The sequence below is a fragment of the Microtus oregoni genome, unplaced genomic scaffold, assembly GCF_018167655.1.
Source record: "Microtus oregoni isolate MIOR12 unplaced genomic scaffold, Mior012 000023F_ref0000262, whole genome shotgun sequence".
Taxonomy (NCBI): domain Eukaryota; kingdom Metazoa; phylum Chordata; class Mammalia; order Rodentia; family Cricetidae; genus Microtus; species Microtus oregoni.
This window is the reverse complement of record NW_024543082.1, coordinates 13541558-13559958: the sequence shown is the minus strand read 5'-3', so window position 1 is coordinate 13559958 and position 18401 is coordinate 13541558. Positions and strand designations below refer to the sequence as shown.

Here is an 18401-nt window from a genome sequence, read left to right as displayed (position 1 = left end):
GCAAGTTAATTTAAAAACAATTAATTTAAATGTAATTCAGCAGGACAGAGTATCAGGTTTCTAAGGTGCCAAATCAATATGCTGCCTTGGAAAGTCATTTTCTCTTCCCAATCTTTTGTGACCATGAGACATCTTTTCGCACTTGCTCAAAATTAACTGCTTCACTACTTAATTACTGCAACTATGGCAAATGGGCCTTTTTGTCTGTGATTCAATTACTGCGCAAAGTTTGCAGCTTCAGTATTAAGAAGTGAAGCATTTACTTGACTATCTACAGAAATAAAAAACAGACTCAACATATCACAGTCTAATTAAGAGTGAATTTTAAAACTCTACAGTTTTAATAATAAGCTAGTAAGCTAGCTTATTATTAAATAATAATAAGCTAATAAGCTAGGAAAACTGTTTATGCCACAGTTTTCCTAGCTTATTAGCCAATGTTCTGGGCTGCAGTGGGAGAGCACAAATGCTGTTCTGCCTCATTTCCATAACTCATGTGATTTCCATACCTTGATTAGAAACTAGGGTTGATTGCTCACCCCATAGTATCACATCCACACAGCACCTGATAGTGTCTTATCACCTAGGACAGAAAGGTTTTGTTTGCAGGTTTGTCTTCCACACTCAGTGGAAGCACGACTACTATAAAGACTGCATTCATTGAGTGCTGAATACTTGAACTGTCCTCAAAATAACTAAGGGAACAAATGTCAGAGACAGTTGAAGAAAACACCGAATCATGTGTAACCTTGAGAATGTGGAAAGAAAGAAATGTTTTTTCCTTAAGAAAGTTTTGCACCTCGAATCTTTCAGTCGTTTCTAATGTCTCGTGAAAGTACTAAAACTGTGGCTTTATAAGAAGGAGTGAAGTTAGTTTACATGTAGTACATTTATAGGTCTCCTGTCCTTCCTGAGAATCACTACTTTTCATTACACTGCACGGCTATGAAGAATCTGAGTACATGCTGTCATTTTATAGCACGTCTGCAGAGCTAGCATGATCAGCAGCTGCTGAGAACACAGCCTCCTCCACGGGTCCAGATTCACTTTTATGACCTTCAGATATAAAATTTGGGGAATTTACAGCTGTTCTTGCCCACTGATTTGCTTGACTGAGACACAGCAGAGTAAAACTGACCCTTAGATAAGTAACCAAGTAAAACTCACACAGATCATAGCAAAATACTAATTTAAATGGAAATTTCCAAAATTTCAACAGGATTACACACATCTACCTTATTGTTCATGTACATGGAAAGCACCCTCCGTGTCCAGTGGTGGAAACTTTCAGCCACTTACTATTTCTGCCTGACTTAGTTATATACACTATGCTAAACCAGTATTTCTCAGTGGGAACACTGACATTCTGGGAAGGATAGGTCTTTACAGGCAGGGCCTTTTTACTCATTGCTCCATCCACATCCCACAGGTCCCTTCTCCAGTCTCAGGATGAAGCAAGCCCTACTCATTCCATCACTGTGATACAGTATCACAAGTTTCTAAGCACTTCCTGGAGGGTGGTCGGACCTAGCTGGGAATCACTACAACATCTAATATATAAAAATTACAACCCTGAAAACAATTGAACACTATTTTTAAAAGCAATCTTAGCAGGGTTTTTCCTTTAGAAACAATATTACAATTTGCTTTGCTCAGTTATTTTCAACAATACAGAGTTCATTCACTATATCCTTGTGTTCTTGATTTCCTTAGTATTTTTTAGACAACATGATTGCTTATAATCCTCATGTCATAAAAATGTCTCAGTTAATATTTCTACTTGTGTATATTTACAAGCTAACAAAAAAAGGTTTGTTCTTCATAAAGCAGGAATACCATATATCAGCATTATTATTACCACCATCATTAGAGTTTACACTGTTGAGATGCCATGTTAGTCAGAACTATAGGAAGCAATGAACCCTTTTCCCTCTGCTAGTCATGGTAGTAGCATGCATATAGATGCACACTCCAAGACCTACTGGGAAATAATATTTTCACAATTTTGGGGTGACTAACCAACAGAACAATGCAAAGCTGATGAGTCATTTTTGAAATATGAAATGCCACTCTAAAATCTGCAAAAGAGCAATTCTAATCTATTATTTAGAATTGCAAATCTCCATTTTAAATTATAATTTACAATGACTTAGCATGAAAGCTGGAATGTTAGTGCTTCCTTACTTATGTGTGCAGCAAGCCTGAAGGACCTGTCAGTAAATAAAGAGACCTAAAATAACAAGTATGACAAGACCGAACTCAACAGAAGCACAGATCATCTCCTCTAAATATTATATAAACAGCGGTTTCTGACTGAACACTGGCCTTCTCTCTGCTCTTTCTTCCAACAGTGTAATTACATTGTCAGGTACAGCAAGCCCTAATGCCTTCACAATTCGGCTCTCTCACCAATCAACATGTTTGTTTTACATGGAAACCTTTCTTGCTTTTATATGACTAATACCACTTGTGCTCCGTGGTCTCTTTAGAAATACTGGACTCTTAAAACCCTATTTAGATTTGGGGACATTTGGTTTTGAGAAAAGATATAATCAAAAATGGTGTATTTGTCCATCTAAGCTCCAATTAAAAAGGGAAGCTCAGACATGCTGAAAAAGTCTAGTTTTATGTTACTGTGCATGTATACCACTTTTCAACCTCTACTCTGGGTATGCATTTTCCAGACTTTTCTAAGAATCAAAAGCTTTATGTAGTCAAACAAACAGGATTTGACTCTTCATTTATCTGTCACCTAAAACCAGGGCTCCCTTGCCTGTGTCTCACCATCTTCTAGCCACAACTGTTCATACTGATTCAGCAGGAAGCAGCTGAAATCTTAAGTTTTATTTCTTATATACACTAGTTCCTCCCAGGCTTCCCTTCTTTCTGGAACTCAGATAAAGCATAATATAATTATTAGTAGCTAACAGGACTTCTGTTTTAATTTTTTTTCTTTTTTATATAAACACAATGCTAAAGCAAGTGGTCGGACAATACAAAAGACCTGCTATTCCTAAGATTTTGGTGTTGCTGGCCATACACTGTGCCCTTTTTGAAAAGGTTGAATTTTATTCACCAGCAAATGCCTGCTGCTATTATGCCTGGGACATATTAGATGTTTTTATTTTTTTATTTTTTTTTTTTTTTTGCTTTTTCGAGACAGGGTTTCTCTGTGATTTTGGAGCCTGTCCTGGAACTAGCTCTTGTAGACCAGGCTGGTCTCGAACTCACAGAGATCCGCCTGCCTCTGCCTCCCAAGTGCTGGGATTAATGAATATCCATTAAATAAATGTTTATGTAATTGGGGAACCATGTACTTCCTATACTCACAGCAATTATGACCCAGACAAAGCTGAGAAAAGGTAGTATCAAAGCCCCCTCAATACTGGGTGGTATTTAAACCCCCTCTAATCCCAGCACTGGGAGGCAGAGACAAGTAGATCTCCAAGTTTGAGACAAACCTTGTCTACAGTGTGAGTTCTAGGACGAGGGATTACACAGAGAAACCCTATCTTGAAAAACAAAACAAACAAAAGGCCCCTCAAAATCTGAGACTGAATCGTGGTCGAGTTACTACTTTGTCATATAAATTGTGTACCAAAAATTTTACATTGTGCCACCTTACAAAGAAAGACTTGAGCTGTGCCATGAATAACTGGAATCTAGATTATCTATTTTAGGAATTCTGTAACTTAGAATCTTACATTCAATAAAAAATATAGCACCATTTTGAAAGTAGTATATAAATCCTCAATGTACATAAAATAAATACATCATTATAAAAAAGTGTGTGTGTGTGTGTGTGTGTGTGTGTGTGTGTGTGTGTGTGTGTTTCAAGGCTCAGGGAGAGGAAGAGGAAATGGAAAGATTTTTAAGAGTCAGACATGGTAGATGACTCCAAGAAAACAGTGCCTTCCTTGTAGGAGGAAGCTGCTTGTTCGTTTCTCAGCACCCCTCAAAATAATCACACAGAAACTATATTATTTGCAAAACAGTTTGGCCAATAGCTTTAGCGTATTTCTAGCTAGCTCTTGCATATTACACCCCATTTCTATTATTTTATATTTTACTATGAGGCTCATGGTTTACCGGCAAAGTTTCGGTAGGCTCCAATGGAGGCATTTGTCTCCTTTGGAAGCTACATGGCTTCTCACTGACTTTGCCTACTTTCTCCTCTGTCTCTGCTTGGAATTCCCACCTTACTCTATTCTCCTAAGCCACTGGCTAAAACAGTTCTATTCACTAACCAATAAAAGCAACACATATACAGAAGGACTTCCCACACCACTTCCTGACATAAGAGGACTGATAACATATGAACGAACAGAGACCATGACAGCATGCATAAGATCCACACAGGCTCAAAACCAGGCTAAATGCCAGCACTGAAAAGGGAAACAGACACAAATCCCCACCCCAATGGAGAAGCTACTGACAATCAATACCTACTGGAAAAGGAACAACAGTTTTCTTTAAAGGTCTGTCAAAGGGTTTATCAGCTGCACTGCAGAACGACCCTCATGCAGGAATAGTTGGCCAATACAAAATAACTTTTTTGTGTATGTGTGCATGTTTTGTTTCATGCTTTGTTTTCTTATAGTCTTGCTGTTTGCCTTATGTGTTTGAGAGAGAAAGAATGTGAAGTAGGGTGAGTAAGGAGGCGGGGGGATCCGGGAGTATTTGGAAGAAGGGAATGAATATGATCAAAATACATTGTATGAAAAAATTTATAAAAAAGAGAAAAAGACATCAGAAAATACAGACCATGTTCTTAAACGTGTCTTTGAAAGAAACCCCAGATTACTTGCTCCACTCCAGCTGGCTATATCCAGCTATTTCATGTGATTTGAGCTGAAACTTAACAGCACAGACTCCTGTGTTTCTCTTATCCATAACCTCCATGCTGAGTTCCTGGGTTCCTTGCTCACTCTTACTCTGGGGGAATAATCTAATCTTTCTGTGCCCTGAAATCCTATAGATAAAATAGGAAACAGCAGTCTCTATATAAAGAAATCTTCAGACCTAGTCGTATCCCTACTTAGAACTGTGGCTTTCCACAGAGTAAGTGCATATGAAGATCTGTTATTATCATTACAATTAATCAGAGAACATAAACAATCAAATCCACTTGAATAAGTTACAATTAGCAACTACGAGCTATTGGCCTCATTAGCATCAGTATTCCTAAGAACCACGGCTGGATGTGCCAGCTTCAACTCTGCTGACTGTTTGCTGCTGCGTGAGGCAGGGTCTTTACTCTTTCCCAGACTGGCCTGGAACTTACCAGGTAGCTCAGGCTGACATCAAACTCGTGACAGTATCACCTCAGCTTCGCCTCTGCTGCTTTTAATGTTTTAAATTTATCAGTGAATACTACAATATACTTATGTCAAAATCTGTAGGAAAGAGAAGACAGAGGAGAAAAGGCTAAATAGAAATAGTGGGAGACTAACTGAAATCTGCCTGGATAAGGTGGCTATGCTTGCAATCCCAGCACTCAGGAAGCCGAAGAAGGAGGACTGCCAGCACAGGCCAGCCCAAGCTGCAAGTAAGATTCAATCTCAAAAACAACACAAAGAAACCACCAGCAACAACTGACACTTGCTGTTAACAGACATTTAAAATAAACAGTGGGAAAAGTGGCAGACCATATGTGACAGACCAATTATGCTCTATCTTTTGTAAAAATACATAATAAATATTTGACTTTAAAGCTCAGAAGAAGAATAAATAAATACTCTGCTTATAACATTCCCTCTATGTAATAGAATTGTGAGTGCAGTCTTTGTGGTCCTTTTTGATAATTTTAATATTTCTAGCTTTCCCTTAGCATACAATGCAAAAATATAACAAAACAAAAACATGTCTGGGTATAAAACTCTACAAAGCATAAACTCTAAAATTGCAACAGGCTGAACAAGGCTGAACCTTAAGCTTGTAGGCACTATTATGCTGTAGGAAAGCCTATAAATGCCCATGTAAAGCGTGCGTTCCTTCTCTCTTCTGGCTGCTGGATTCAGTTCCTCTTCCCCGTTTGTGCAGAGGACTGTGATCTGTGAGTCTACCCCTAAATAAATAACCCTTTATTATACTCAATTCTGAGCCAGTGTGGGATTTCTTTTTAGCGTCCATCATCACTATTATTACTATTTTTATTGATAACTTGGAAAATGAATAAGAAATATTCCAAAAGATCAGGCCAATGGCACTTAGAACCTTAAGAACTTGAAGCTAAGCATACTTTCACTCTCTTAGAATCCCATCAGTGAATAGAGGCTGAGGCAAAAGGATCCAGTGTTTGGGGGTTGCCTAGGTTACATGGTTGAAAGGGAAAGAATAAAAGAACTTCAGAACAATAAAAAAAAAATATAAGCTATATCCATTAAAAGCACAATGTTCAATGCCTGAAGAAACCAAGACTGTCTAAGTGATGATCATCATAACCAGTTTTCTATTTTTCTATAATTTCATAACTATTGCAAATATAAAAACGATTAGGAAAGCAGGTTCCCAATAGAACACACGCTACCAAGCATGCTGTGATAACGTTTTCACCATCCAAGGATTTTTAAAGTTTACACAAACCCTTGTCTTCATTAACAAAGATTCTGAGAAAACAATTTCTGTTTAAATATCACCCTCTAGTCAGGAATGCCACAGGCTAAGTCTAGGATACAATAATAAGGTGCCATCTAGTGGATGTTTTGTAAAGTTTCTCGGTTCATGCATACTAAAATTCTGATGACATAATCCTGTAAAAAGTTTCTCCACATGAGGAAGTAGCCACCCCTTACAGTTTCTCCTCACCAGTTACTGATCTTAGCTGGACTGAAACATACCAAACACACACACACACACACACACACACACACACACACACACGTGCGCAATTGGCAATATTAATATTAAATTTGAAGTTGAACCTCTACCACCATCACAAAGGACAAGAACAGGTCAATTTAAGATGCTCAGAAGACAAATCAAGGTCCATATATAGTTTGAAAGGAAAACCGACTTAACAAATATGTTCTTACTTACTAGTGCTAATAATATGAGATTATTATATCAAGAACTATAATTACATTAGGCAGGTAATTACCGTTATTCTAAGCCACAGGAGGACACAGTCACTTGAACCAACCAAGCTACATCTGATAGACAGCAGCAGGACCTCCTAGCAGTGGTGCCATGTCTGAGAGCACAGCTGCAGAGCTTTCTTGTACCAGCAGGCTGGGCAGCAACACAAATCATAACCAGTTAAAATGAAATTAATGCTAAAGGGAGCACGGCATAAACACACATGGCAAAACACACATGGCTGAGAAAGCAGAGCAAAGAGTTATTTCAATTATTATTCATTCCATAATCAAACAAGCATTTACATTATTTAATCAGGTAAAAGTGCTAATTACTTGAATTATCACAGCTATAGTCCATACTTGAGCTCTGTTTATTTCAGAAGAAGTTTGGAGCATGCGCTGGTTGGTTTTTGTCAACTTGACACAAACTAGACATATCTGGGAAGAGGGAATCTCAAGTGAGGCACCAGACCCATCAGAATGGCCTGTAGGAAAGTTTGAAGAAGTTTGGAGCATGCGCTGGTTGGTTTTTGTCAACTTGACACAAACTAGACATATCTGGGAAGAGGGAATCTCAAGTGAGGCACCAGACCCATCAGAATGGCCTGTAGGAAAGTTTCTAGGGGTTTTCTTAACTAATGGTTACCGTGGGAAGGTCCAGCTCACTCACTTATGAGTGGTGCTACCTCTGGACACCATGAGGAGTAAGCCAGTAAGCAGTGTTCCTCCAGTCTATGTTTCAGTTCCTGCCTTGAGTTTCTACCCGGACTGGCCTCTGTGATGGACTATAATCAAGACATGTAAGCCAAGTAAACCCTTTCCTTCCCAAGTGGCTTCTTGGTCATAGCATTTATCACAGCATCAGAAAGCAAACTAGAATGGGAGGGGGCAGTAATTTTGTTACATTTTTTAAAAGATGGTGCATACAAGCTTCTTTTTTACATTTTTAAAATATTTTCACATTGCAATACAAAAATTAAAGACTAATTTGAAAGATACTCTACTCTGACAAGTTTGTATGCAGCCTGTCACAACTCATTTCCCCCAGGAACTTTGCGTTTGTTACTACTGCTACATTTGGCAGAACAGTTTCAGCTTAAGGAGTTATTCTTTTACAAGTGAAACCATTCATTTTATAGAAGATGGGACTACAGATACAATTCTTGGGTACCACCTAATTTACAAAGGGAGAAAAAGAAATCCACAGATGTCAAAGGTTAGCTAAAGTGCACTGAGCAGATTTAATTATCAGCATATTTAAGCTCATTGTCTCTTGATCACATGATTAGAGCTCTTTCCACTGAGCCACACTGACTTTTTTATTCTTTTTCATTAAAATCATCCTTTAGATGTTCTACACTTTGGTTTTACAGGGTCCTTATGGAAACTGCTACCTAGGTGGGTCTGAAAAGCAAATAAGGGACTTACTATGTTGTCTTCCATCACCACTGCCATAGCAAGGGGATGAGGTATCCTTCCACAACAAACCCATCAGTTATAAAAGGGAGAATCTGTATTGTTCACTAAATGGGCATAAGCAGCCATTTCTGTTTTCCACCAACATGGTCCTTGGATTTACTGTAGCTGTGGGAGCAGTGCAGCCTCAGGGGTGCTTGGGAAGCACGGGCCCACACACAGGATTCATGGGTGCATCCTCATTATTTGAGAAGAGTCCTAACGTTCCTCTAAAGTGACATCTTTTCTCTCCCACAGTCTTTCAGAGAAAGTGGAGACACACCACACATTCCCTCTTCTTGGACTGCTTCCTGTGTCTTCCTATAAGCTTTTGGAGCAGCCGACAGTTGTATTTAACTTTCACATTAAGGTTAAAATCCTGATTGTTATTTTAGAATTTATGCCTTGATATTCACAGAACCAGATTTTGACGGTAAATAGTTGCATCGAGTGAAAATCTGTAATTCAGATGCAAATACTAAAGAATGCCTTGGTATATCTTACTTATCGCTAACTCAGGTTCACTTCATCTGGTCCTGGAAGAAGCAGCCCCTCTAAATCTAAGTAATCCTACAGTTGGAATCTGGAAAACACTACAGCAGATTTCAGCTCAGTAAGATTTATTAGGCACAGCCCAAACACAATTCTTCTGCAACAGCTTTAAAAGAAGTCTGGGGAATATAGTGATAACACAAATCTCAAAGGGGTCCTTTGTAGGTTACATGTGAATTGCTTTTGAGACTGCGTCTGTAGACATCTTACTTTGGCTCCACCTCTATACAAACTGCTCCGGGAGCCTAAGAAAAGCAGCTTTGAAATGGGCAAGTACACAGATTTTGTACTGCTGCCACAGGCCTGCAGCCGCTGCCAAAGGAAAGGGTGAGTCAAAGCAACTCTACACACCGCACTTCTCCATGTCTTCCCCGTACTTGGCAGCAATACACTGGATCAGTCATCCTGCTGAACATCCAGAGTCCAAAGTCATTACTAGAGCAAAGGTTTCCTGTCCAAGAACTTTCAACTGATATAAAAGTTCAACATTTCAGTGCAAAAGGGATCCTTTTATTTATGATATTTATTTATTTATGATAAACTTGGAATCTGTGACAAATTAAAAAGCCAGTGATACAGTGAGTTACTAACAGTAGGACACCCAGATCCATCTTTCTGCGTCAGAGGTGGTACTGGCACTTATTCAAAAAAATAAAGTCACACTAACAGGTGACGTTTCTAGCACCAGTTATGCAGCCAGAGAGCACACATGATGCCTCTTTCCAGACTCTTTGCCATTAATTTATAATTTAAAGGGATTAAAGATAAGGTACCAATAAGCTCTATTTTTCTTGTGGAAAACAGAAGTGGTATTAATGATTTGAGTCAAATTACATCAGATAAGTATAACTACTTTTTTTCCTAAATAAGGACTAACTTTACATTTTGTAGTTATACCACTGTGGTCATACCAGAACCCATACCAGAATACATACAAGCACACTAACAGACATAGCATGTTGTATTATATACCTATGAAACAATAACAAAGAAAAAGAGACCATGAATCTGAGGGAATGTGGTGCAGGAGGTACAATAAAGAAGTAGGAAGGAGGAAAGAAGAGAGGAAATGATTTAATTATATTACAATTTTAAAAATAAATGTGTTTTTAATTTAAAAACTGTGAGGCTCCTTTTCTCTATTACCATCATCTACTGGAGTCACAAAGACTGTTTATACTTATGTGGACTTGAACTATAGCTTTACTCTGACCCTCAAACTCCATGTCAGAAACTTATTCCCAACTCAAGTGTAGGACTAAGAACTTTTCAAATAAATTTTTCAAATTCTCACTGACTAGACTGATGCCGTTACTAACGAAGTGAATTCATTACCTTCAAAAAGAATTAATGCAATTGCTTTGGACAGTCTTTTGTTCCTCTCTAGTACACCTGGTCTTTTCACCCTCCCGCCTTCCACCACAGAATAAAGAAAAGAGAAGGTCCTTGTCAGACATGAGCATCTTCACCTGAATTTCAGGCTTCAGGACCAAGAGAAAAATTATTTTCTTTATAAATTGCCCAGATTGTGGCATTCTGTTATAGCCATATAAAACAAACTAAAACTCCATTCTTCACTCAAAACAATCATAAAATCACAAGAGTCAGAATAAACTTTAGAGCACCTAACTTAACCTCCTCATTGAAATAAACTCAGATAAAAAAGTAACAAATCTGCTCAAGCTGCAGAACAAGTTCAAGACTGAGAATTTCAAGATAGAAATTCCTTTTTAGTCGTTGCTGAGAAAACCATAAAGATATATTTTTAAGGGCAACTTTAGCTAAAATAAAAAAGTAAATCATTGACATTTTCCACAAAAAAACAAAATCCTATTTCATTAAAATCATATTATTAAAATGGCAAAGAGTCTTTGGATATTAAAAATAAATGTATATCAGAGCTTGGATACAAGATATTTGTCCCTTCCCCAAAGTTTTGTATTAAAGACTTGGTCCCACCTGGAGTTACGGTCTTTAGAAGGTGACAGGATTCTGAGGGCTCTGACCTACAACAGATTAAACTGTGATGGATCCATAAAATGCTGAGGTTGGAGATCAGATCTAGCTGAAGGAAGTAGGCTAACGGGCACATCTTACAGAGACACCTTGTCCCCACCCCTCTGGTCTCTTTGCTGCCAAGGTGGCTTGTGGTAAGCAGCTCTGCTGCCTCCAGCCTCCTCCACCCAGATGCCTGGATTTGCCTCAGGCCCAAAGTAATAAGACCAAGCTCATAGTCAACTAAACCTCTGAAACCATGGGCCTAAATAAGTCTCTCTTCCTTTTAACTATTTTCGTCTCAGTATTCGTCACAGTATATAAAACCCTACATGTACTGGGCACCCATTGCTATGACAGACACATTTGATAAAAAAGAAAAATACTATGTGAGAACATTTCTGGATTAAATGTATCATAAGAACCTGATATTTTCCAAGAAAGGTTAAATTAATTTGGTACACTACTCCTGTGGACTGTAATACAACAGCGAATATACTTTTAATTCTCCTTCATTTCAGCTACTTTCTCACGGGACTCAACTACTTCAGTCACTATGAAACTCAACATTACACTTAGGTGTCATCTTGAAGAACTGCCCACAGGACAACACAATTTCAAAAACATGAACCTTGAATGAAGTTTCTAAAGGGTCACCAAATGCTTCCCACTTAGGGTCTTTCCCTGAAACAACAGGTTTAACTTATGTTTGAAGACTGGTGTCATATTATCCCAGATCCCTTCAGTTCAGAGCACACGTCAAGGGTTTTTATATGAAAAGATCAAATCCTACCAATATTTACTTTGCAGACTGTAACTCAAACATAAACACAATCTTTCCTCTATAATCAGTGCTGAATCATATGTGAATGTGTAAGATAATCACTTTTGTACTCAGGAAGCTCAGGTGAAGAGGTCCTTAAGGTCTCAACAAGTGTACCCAAGGCATCTGTGCTAATACTCCGTTCCACAGCGTAGCCACAAGAACACTCCTCTGAGACAGGGCAAACTAAAGGCGGCACTTCTAATGTTCCAGTACGAGTCAGGATATGGTGTTTAAAGCTTTCCCAGATAAATTAATCTTTCTTTGGCTATCAGATATGAAGAATCACAAGAGAAAGGCTTTGAAAATATAAGATTTCACTGGGTGGCAATGGCACACTTCTTTAATCCCAGTACTCGGGAGGCAGAGGCGGATGGATCTCTGTGAATTCAAGGCTAGCCAGGTCTACAGAGTAAGTTCCAGGACAGGCTCTAAAAAGCTACAGAGAAACTGTCTTGAGAAACCACTTATATATATAACATTCTAAATATATTATTTGTTACTTCAATGCACTCTTCCATTGTGAACATTCAGTTACTCTGGGGACCTAATATTCTTTTCCTATCTAAATATTTACAACACTGGCTTCTCAAAGAGACCATCAGTTTGCAGCTCTATATGGATCTAATAAAATGTGTGAATAGTTTTTACTGCTCCACTCAATTCTGCAGTTCCTAAAAGTCCTCTGGGACATCATTCTCCATGTGCTTCTGGTTCTGTCCATTTCATTTTTTTATTTCCTCTAGCGAAAAAAAAAGTACTCACTGCTTTTCACTAAAGAACAAACAGATTTTTATCCCTCATCTCAGTTATAAACTGATGTAAGCTTTCATGAATCAATCTTGAGATGAAGATTTGATTGCTCCTTTGGGGATCAAACATTCAGAAGGGACACTGGTCTCTGTTTCTTACCTCTCTTATTAACAGTCTCAACAGTGAGCTCAAATCTCAGCAAAGCTTAACATTAGCATGCACTACCCGTGATAAGACTTGCAGTTATAGGTACAAACACTGACTAGAGCTGCCACAACTGAATGTGAATGCTTATTTTGATTTCTTGATGCTACCCCCAAATCAAATAACTTTTGTTGGGTAACTACAGGATGCCCAGCTGAGTCAATGAACGTATTTCAGACAGCTGCATCTTGTTTTATGGACCTAATGCCCCTTTTGTTGAAAAAAATGCAGGTTGTACAAAGAGAAATAAAAATAAGGAGCAAAAATAAAGAGAAAGAAAGAAAAATATCTGTTCAACAAAAAGGCATCTTTTAAACATATTTAAGAGTAAAACAGCAATATGAAATATATATGTGTGTGCATATATATATATATATATTCTTCAACTACGCTTTAGGAGAAATCACCTTTAGAAAGAAGTAACATTAAAAAAAAACTAACAATACTTTAAAAAGAAGGAAGAAAAGATCTCTCTATCTCTACCTCAAAAAAAAAAAAAAAAAAAACTTCCAGAATGCCTTGTACAAGGAATTCAGGGGCAGAAGGTAGACATGTTGCCAGTGTTGGTAAAGGGTAATTCATTGGGTATCAGAAACTAAACTTTACTTCTTCAAACCCCTACAGTTTATTTTTAAGTGAAAACTAGTTAAACCAAGATTATCATCCCATTCAAAAATAAGTTTCATTTTATTCTTATCAATTCTGTCAAAAACACCTAGGCAAGGGAGAGGCCTTGCAGACAAGCACGAGGTTCTCAGTTCCAATCCCCAACCACCACATAAAAATTAGAACATAGCTTCACATACTTATGTCCTCAACAGCAGGTTGACGGAGACAGCTTGTAGGAGCTTGTTAGCCATTCCCAACGGGACCCCTAAATCTAAAGGCTGTCTGATTCAATTCGCAAAGCACTGGTTTCACTGGGTCAAGTGTGCTTCCTAGAAGCTCGTGAGTTGCTAAGTGATAAAACACCCAGTTCACTGACCAGCACAAGATTTACAGAGGCAACACCACCACCTACCTAATTATAACAAATTTATCTATAGGTGCCGTGTAAGGGTTAAATAACAGCAAATAACCATAAATGGATTTTTCAAAAGCAGCCAAAATTCCTCTAAGCTCAAAGCAGACTTTAACCTAAGGGCAATGATGCCACCATTCAAAGGAAACACAGTACTTGGCAGACAGAGAGAAAGGAAGTTAAGTGTCAGTTGGCTGAGTATGAAAGAAACATACACAATCAGAGAATTAGGAGGCAGCGGCTTGGCAGACATGCAGAAGAAAACCCTTTTTCAAATGTGCTGGTGTCCAGGCAATCATCTTTGAAGACACTGATTTTCCCAGAACAATGATCAACCTTAAGGTGCCATCTTCTCTGTTCTCCGTGATTTATTTTTTATTCAATAATGCCTAGTCAGCCTTTTAGAAATGTGGATTTTCCAGGTAGCAGAATAAATGGCAACATATTGGAAAATTAAGTTCAGGAAAACAGATTCACTGCTCACTTTTCTTCACAGCTTTCTTACCCATATGTGAACTCTTGGACAAAATGAATATATGAGGCTGCTGGAAACTACTTTACCAAATGCTTTTTAATAATACATGTAAATCTGCTTTGGCATAATTATTTGAATAATTAAGTACAGATCAACTTTGAGCCTTTATATTCATTTCCAGGTTTGTTATAAAACAGCCATAAAGTTAGAATAAAATTGAATACATAACTGAAATTCTACTCTTAATTTAGCACTTCTATCATCCTTCAGAAAGAAAATTTTCTGTCAAAAGTTTATATATTTGTTAATCTCTCCATTGTGTTTATTCAACCTGTTAATACTACTAGTTTATTTTTAATATTTGTTGCAGTTGAAATCAGGGACCATGTCTCTCTTTCAGAAGACATTAAATTAAGAATACTAAATTACAGCTGTAGGTTTGGCAAAGCACTCTGAAGTCTAAATTAATAAAGTGCTAACTGAATTAATAGTATAAAAGAAACTTATACTGATAATTTGAAATATTAATGTGCATACTTAACAGATCAAACATTTTACATTAATCAAAGAGACAATATGAAGGTGGTTAGCAAAAGCATTTTCCTATCGGTAAAATTTTCAATTCATGTAATTCCTGATTTTTCTTTTACAAGCATAAAGGCATGCTTTTCTCCTTGCATTCCTAAGCAACAAAAACTAACGTGTTCTTCAGATAAGATGGCTAACCACATCTTTAGAAAACAGAACACTGGGAAAAATATGCTTTCCCAGAGTTTAGTTAAGTAAGCAGATGGTAAAGGAGTAGGATAGCCATCTGGTTTCTTATCCCCAGACCTTTATAGTCTAACAGACCTCAGGTGTTTGCAGTCCATGAATGCTACAGATGGGAGGTAACAACTATACCTTCAATGATAAGTAATCTGGTATTTAAAAAAAAATTAAGACTATTTTTTTTTCAATTTCAACCTTGATTTAGATATAGGTGAATTTTATTAAAAATAAATCCTTCATTAAATGTTTTATCTTTTTTCATTTTGTATATGAAAATTTCTCTCATTACCTAATTCTTTTCTTTAATGTAAACACTGTTAGACTTACATGGGGATTTCAAAAGCAGATGAATAACACTAATGAGATCAAATTATTTTCTGACCCTGAAGGCCAAAAGGGAACTGTTTATTTGATCTGGGCTAAAGGTCAAATACTGAGCTCTCCATGAGACCCTGGCAGAGATGCTTAGGATATACAGAAAGCAGAGGTATGCCCTATCCTTTGCAGCCTGGTCTGTGGCATCATTACTTTCGGTGCTTAGTTCAGAGGAGCTTACCAACAAAGTTTGAAAACTACATAAGAATTGTAAGACCCAAGCTTCAATAGGCGTGAGAAGGCAGAGGGAGGGTACCAAGGAAAGGAATCTGGCCTCTCTGTGCCATTTAGCAGGAGTCGCTAAGGGAAGAACCAGAGCAGAAAGCCAGGATCAACCTGCTTTCAGCAACAGTTACACAGATCCATCACCTCCAGGGAAGTCTAATACAATTCAAAAATGGTCAATGGGGTGTGATAAAAGACCTGGGATTAAGTGGTACAGCAAGTAAAAACGGGTAGGATGGATCAGTTTGGTCACAACCACAGGGATGGCGGTAAGAAGTAGAGGCAAGAAGGCAGAACTCAAGCTTCAGTGCTGATGAAGTAGGAAAGTCAAGGCATTTATTATACTTGCTTTAAAAAAGAAAAAAAAAATGTATTCTTTTTCTAGAACAAACCAATCCTAAGCAACGAAAGGGAAGTCCAATGTATGACCTGCATGTCATGGTCATGAGACACAACTAAGCAGGTTGCTGTGATGCAAATAGGGACCTAAAGCCCAGTTAGGTCTACAAATTCCAGCTGCTGACACACAGCAGGACAATGGCAGCTATTCTTCATCTTAATTGGGAGACGTAATTTTCAAGAGTGAAGTTCAAGCTTACATTATTTATTTGCTTGTGTTTTAACACAGCCACCTACTAGCAGAACTACTTTCAATACTCAATCATTTAGTGAAATGATGGTTGCGGAGCAGAGGACTCATATATGAGGGCATACTGCATTTACAACGTTCCTCTCTATATTCAATAAACAACTGTTAGCTATGTAAGTACTAGCAGCCCTAGTAGTTTAAACCGTGGTACCCCTCCGCGATTCTCAGAATGCTGATGCGTAAGTAGTGCCTGACAGCGGTAAGACATTGATGCTGTCAGCTAAAGTTACCGACCACTAAATACTACTCATATCACAAGATCAAGAACAACTCTGGATATTAAAGTTGGAATGAACTGTATAAAAATGTAAGATACCAGGATAATTACTAAGGAAATGAAAAATGAGTGACGGACATAAATGGAGAGACTGGCAAGTACACCTGGAGTCACGCTCAAGGGTTTAGAACTTTCTTGAGGCAAACAACAGTCAAGTTTAAATCACTGCAGTGGCAAAAAAACCCTTTGCGTGTCACTATCTCAACTCGAATTGGGGAAGAGAAATTTGTACAAAACATTCCCATTTCTCTGCACACACTGTCTCAGAAGTTCACAGCTAACATTTTCATTTATTGTAAGTGAGCTCTGTATTGTCCCTTTGTTTTTGGAGAAAAGCCAATGCTGAGCAAGCATCCACAGCCATCCTGACCTAACTCCTTTAAGTGAATAAAAGGTTAAGTTTTGCTAGGCCAAAATTTATCAAGCTCATTTGACTACCATCCCAATAGAGTCCCTGAGACAAGTGAGCACACTAGCCAAAGGCCGGCAGAAATAACTTCCATACTTTCCTTACTGCTACTGCTCTCTCATTCCTATTTCAAACTCACATTTTAAACTCATGTGAGAAATTTGGCTAACACCACCTGATCTCTATGTAGCATTAACCACATGTCCCTTTAGCATACAAACAATACAACTCATTTACATGATTTTTATCAGCTTTAAAATTGTCCTCATTTGCATGTGGGGCCCACCTACCAGATTCCCCGAGAAGAAAGACTTGTGCCTTTTGCACTGAACTCTAGCTTACTACTTTTCTCCCAGGGTATCAGCAGCTGTACTCTGAACAGTAGTCACTATATAAATGCTGATTGACTTACTACAGTGGAACAATTCGCCTCTGGTATTTCTCAATATCCCAGGGAATCCTTGACATCTATAACATGCTGGAGATGGTATCATCTGCTAGAGGCTTGGGGGTCTTCCTTAGGGTGCCTGGGACAAGAAAAACAGAGAAAGACCAGAGACAGTCAGGAGAAACACAGAGGGGAAACACAAAGATAATCAGAGGATAGACATACAGAACTGAGAGTTAGCCAGAGTTGCAGGGATTAAGCAGCCAAGAAAGTCAGAGACAGAGAAGTCTGCAATCATAACTTGGGGTTTGGTTAGGAGTCCACATTTATGGTACTATTTATGAAGTGGTGGTGCCCTTGTCATATTAAACAAGCAATACAATCAACTGTTTAAAAGCAACTGTTGAGGTTTCCCTGATCATGTACCTTTACCCATCAACATTCATCTTCACCAGGTCCACACACGATGCTCAAAGCAACCTGGCCTGACAAGAAAATACCATTTTTCCAATTTTGAATATGAAAATCAGAGGTAATGTGATTTGCCCAAGGTCACAAACAAATGAAAAACTAGAGCGCTGAATCAGACTCCAAAATTCAGTATTTTTCCTGATATCCTGTGCTGTTCCTATTAGAAAAGTATATCATATAAACACAAATTTTTATTAAATAAAATTCAAATTCTACTTTAAGGTAATTTTTTCTATCCTATAGGACAATAACAAGGTATGTTACAAGAATATTTTTAAATATATCAGAAAAAACAGATAGAAAATTGAGAACAGAAATAAAATTGAGTGAAGTCACCAGAAAAAATATAAAAATTTTAGGCCGGGTCGTGGTGGTACACTTCTATAACCCAGCACCTAGGAAGCAGAGATAGATGGCTGTCTGAATTCAAGGCCATCCTGGTCTATAGAGTAAGGTTCAGGACAGTCAGAGCTACACAG

General features: G+C 38.0%; 1 protein-coding gene across 4 annotated transcripts in view; it reads right to left on the bottom strand.

The window, feature by feature from the left end:
* The window catches only part of Bbx (BBX high mobility group box domain containing), a 245700-nt gene that overhangs the window by 108575 nt on the left and 118724 nt on the right, over positions 1 to 18401 (bottom strand). Inside the window, exon 4 of one of the 4 annotated variants that reach the window (XM_041672947.1) lies at positions 17476 to 17590. The exons of the other annotated variants lie outside the window; for them this stretch is intronic. The gene's annotated coding sequence lies outside the window, so the exon portion shown is untranslated. The remainder of the gene's footprint in view (positions 1 to 17475; positions 17591 to 18401) is intronic. 4 annotated transcript variants of the gene reach the window in all.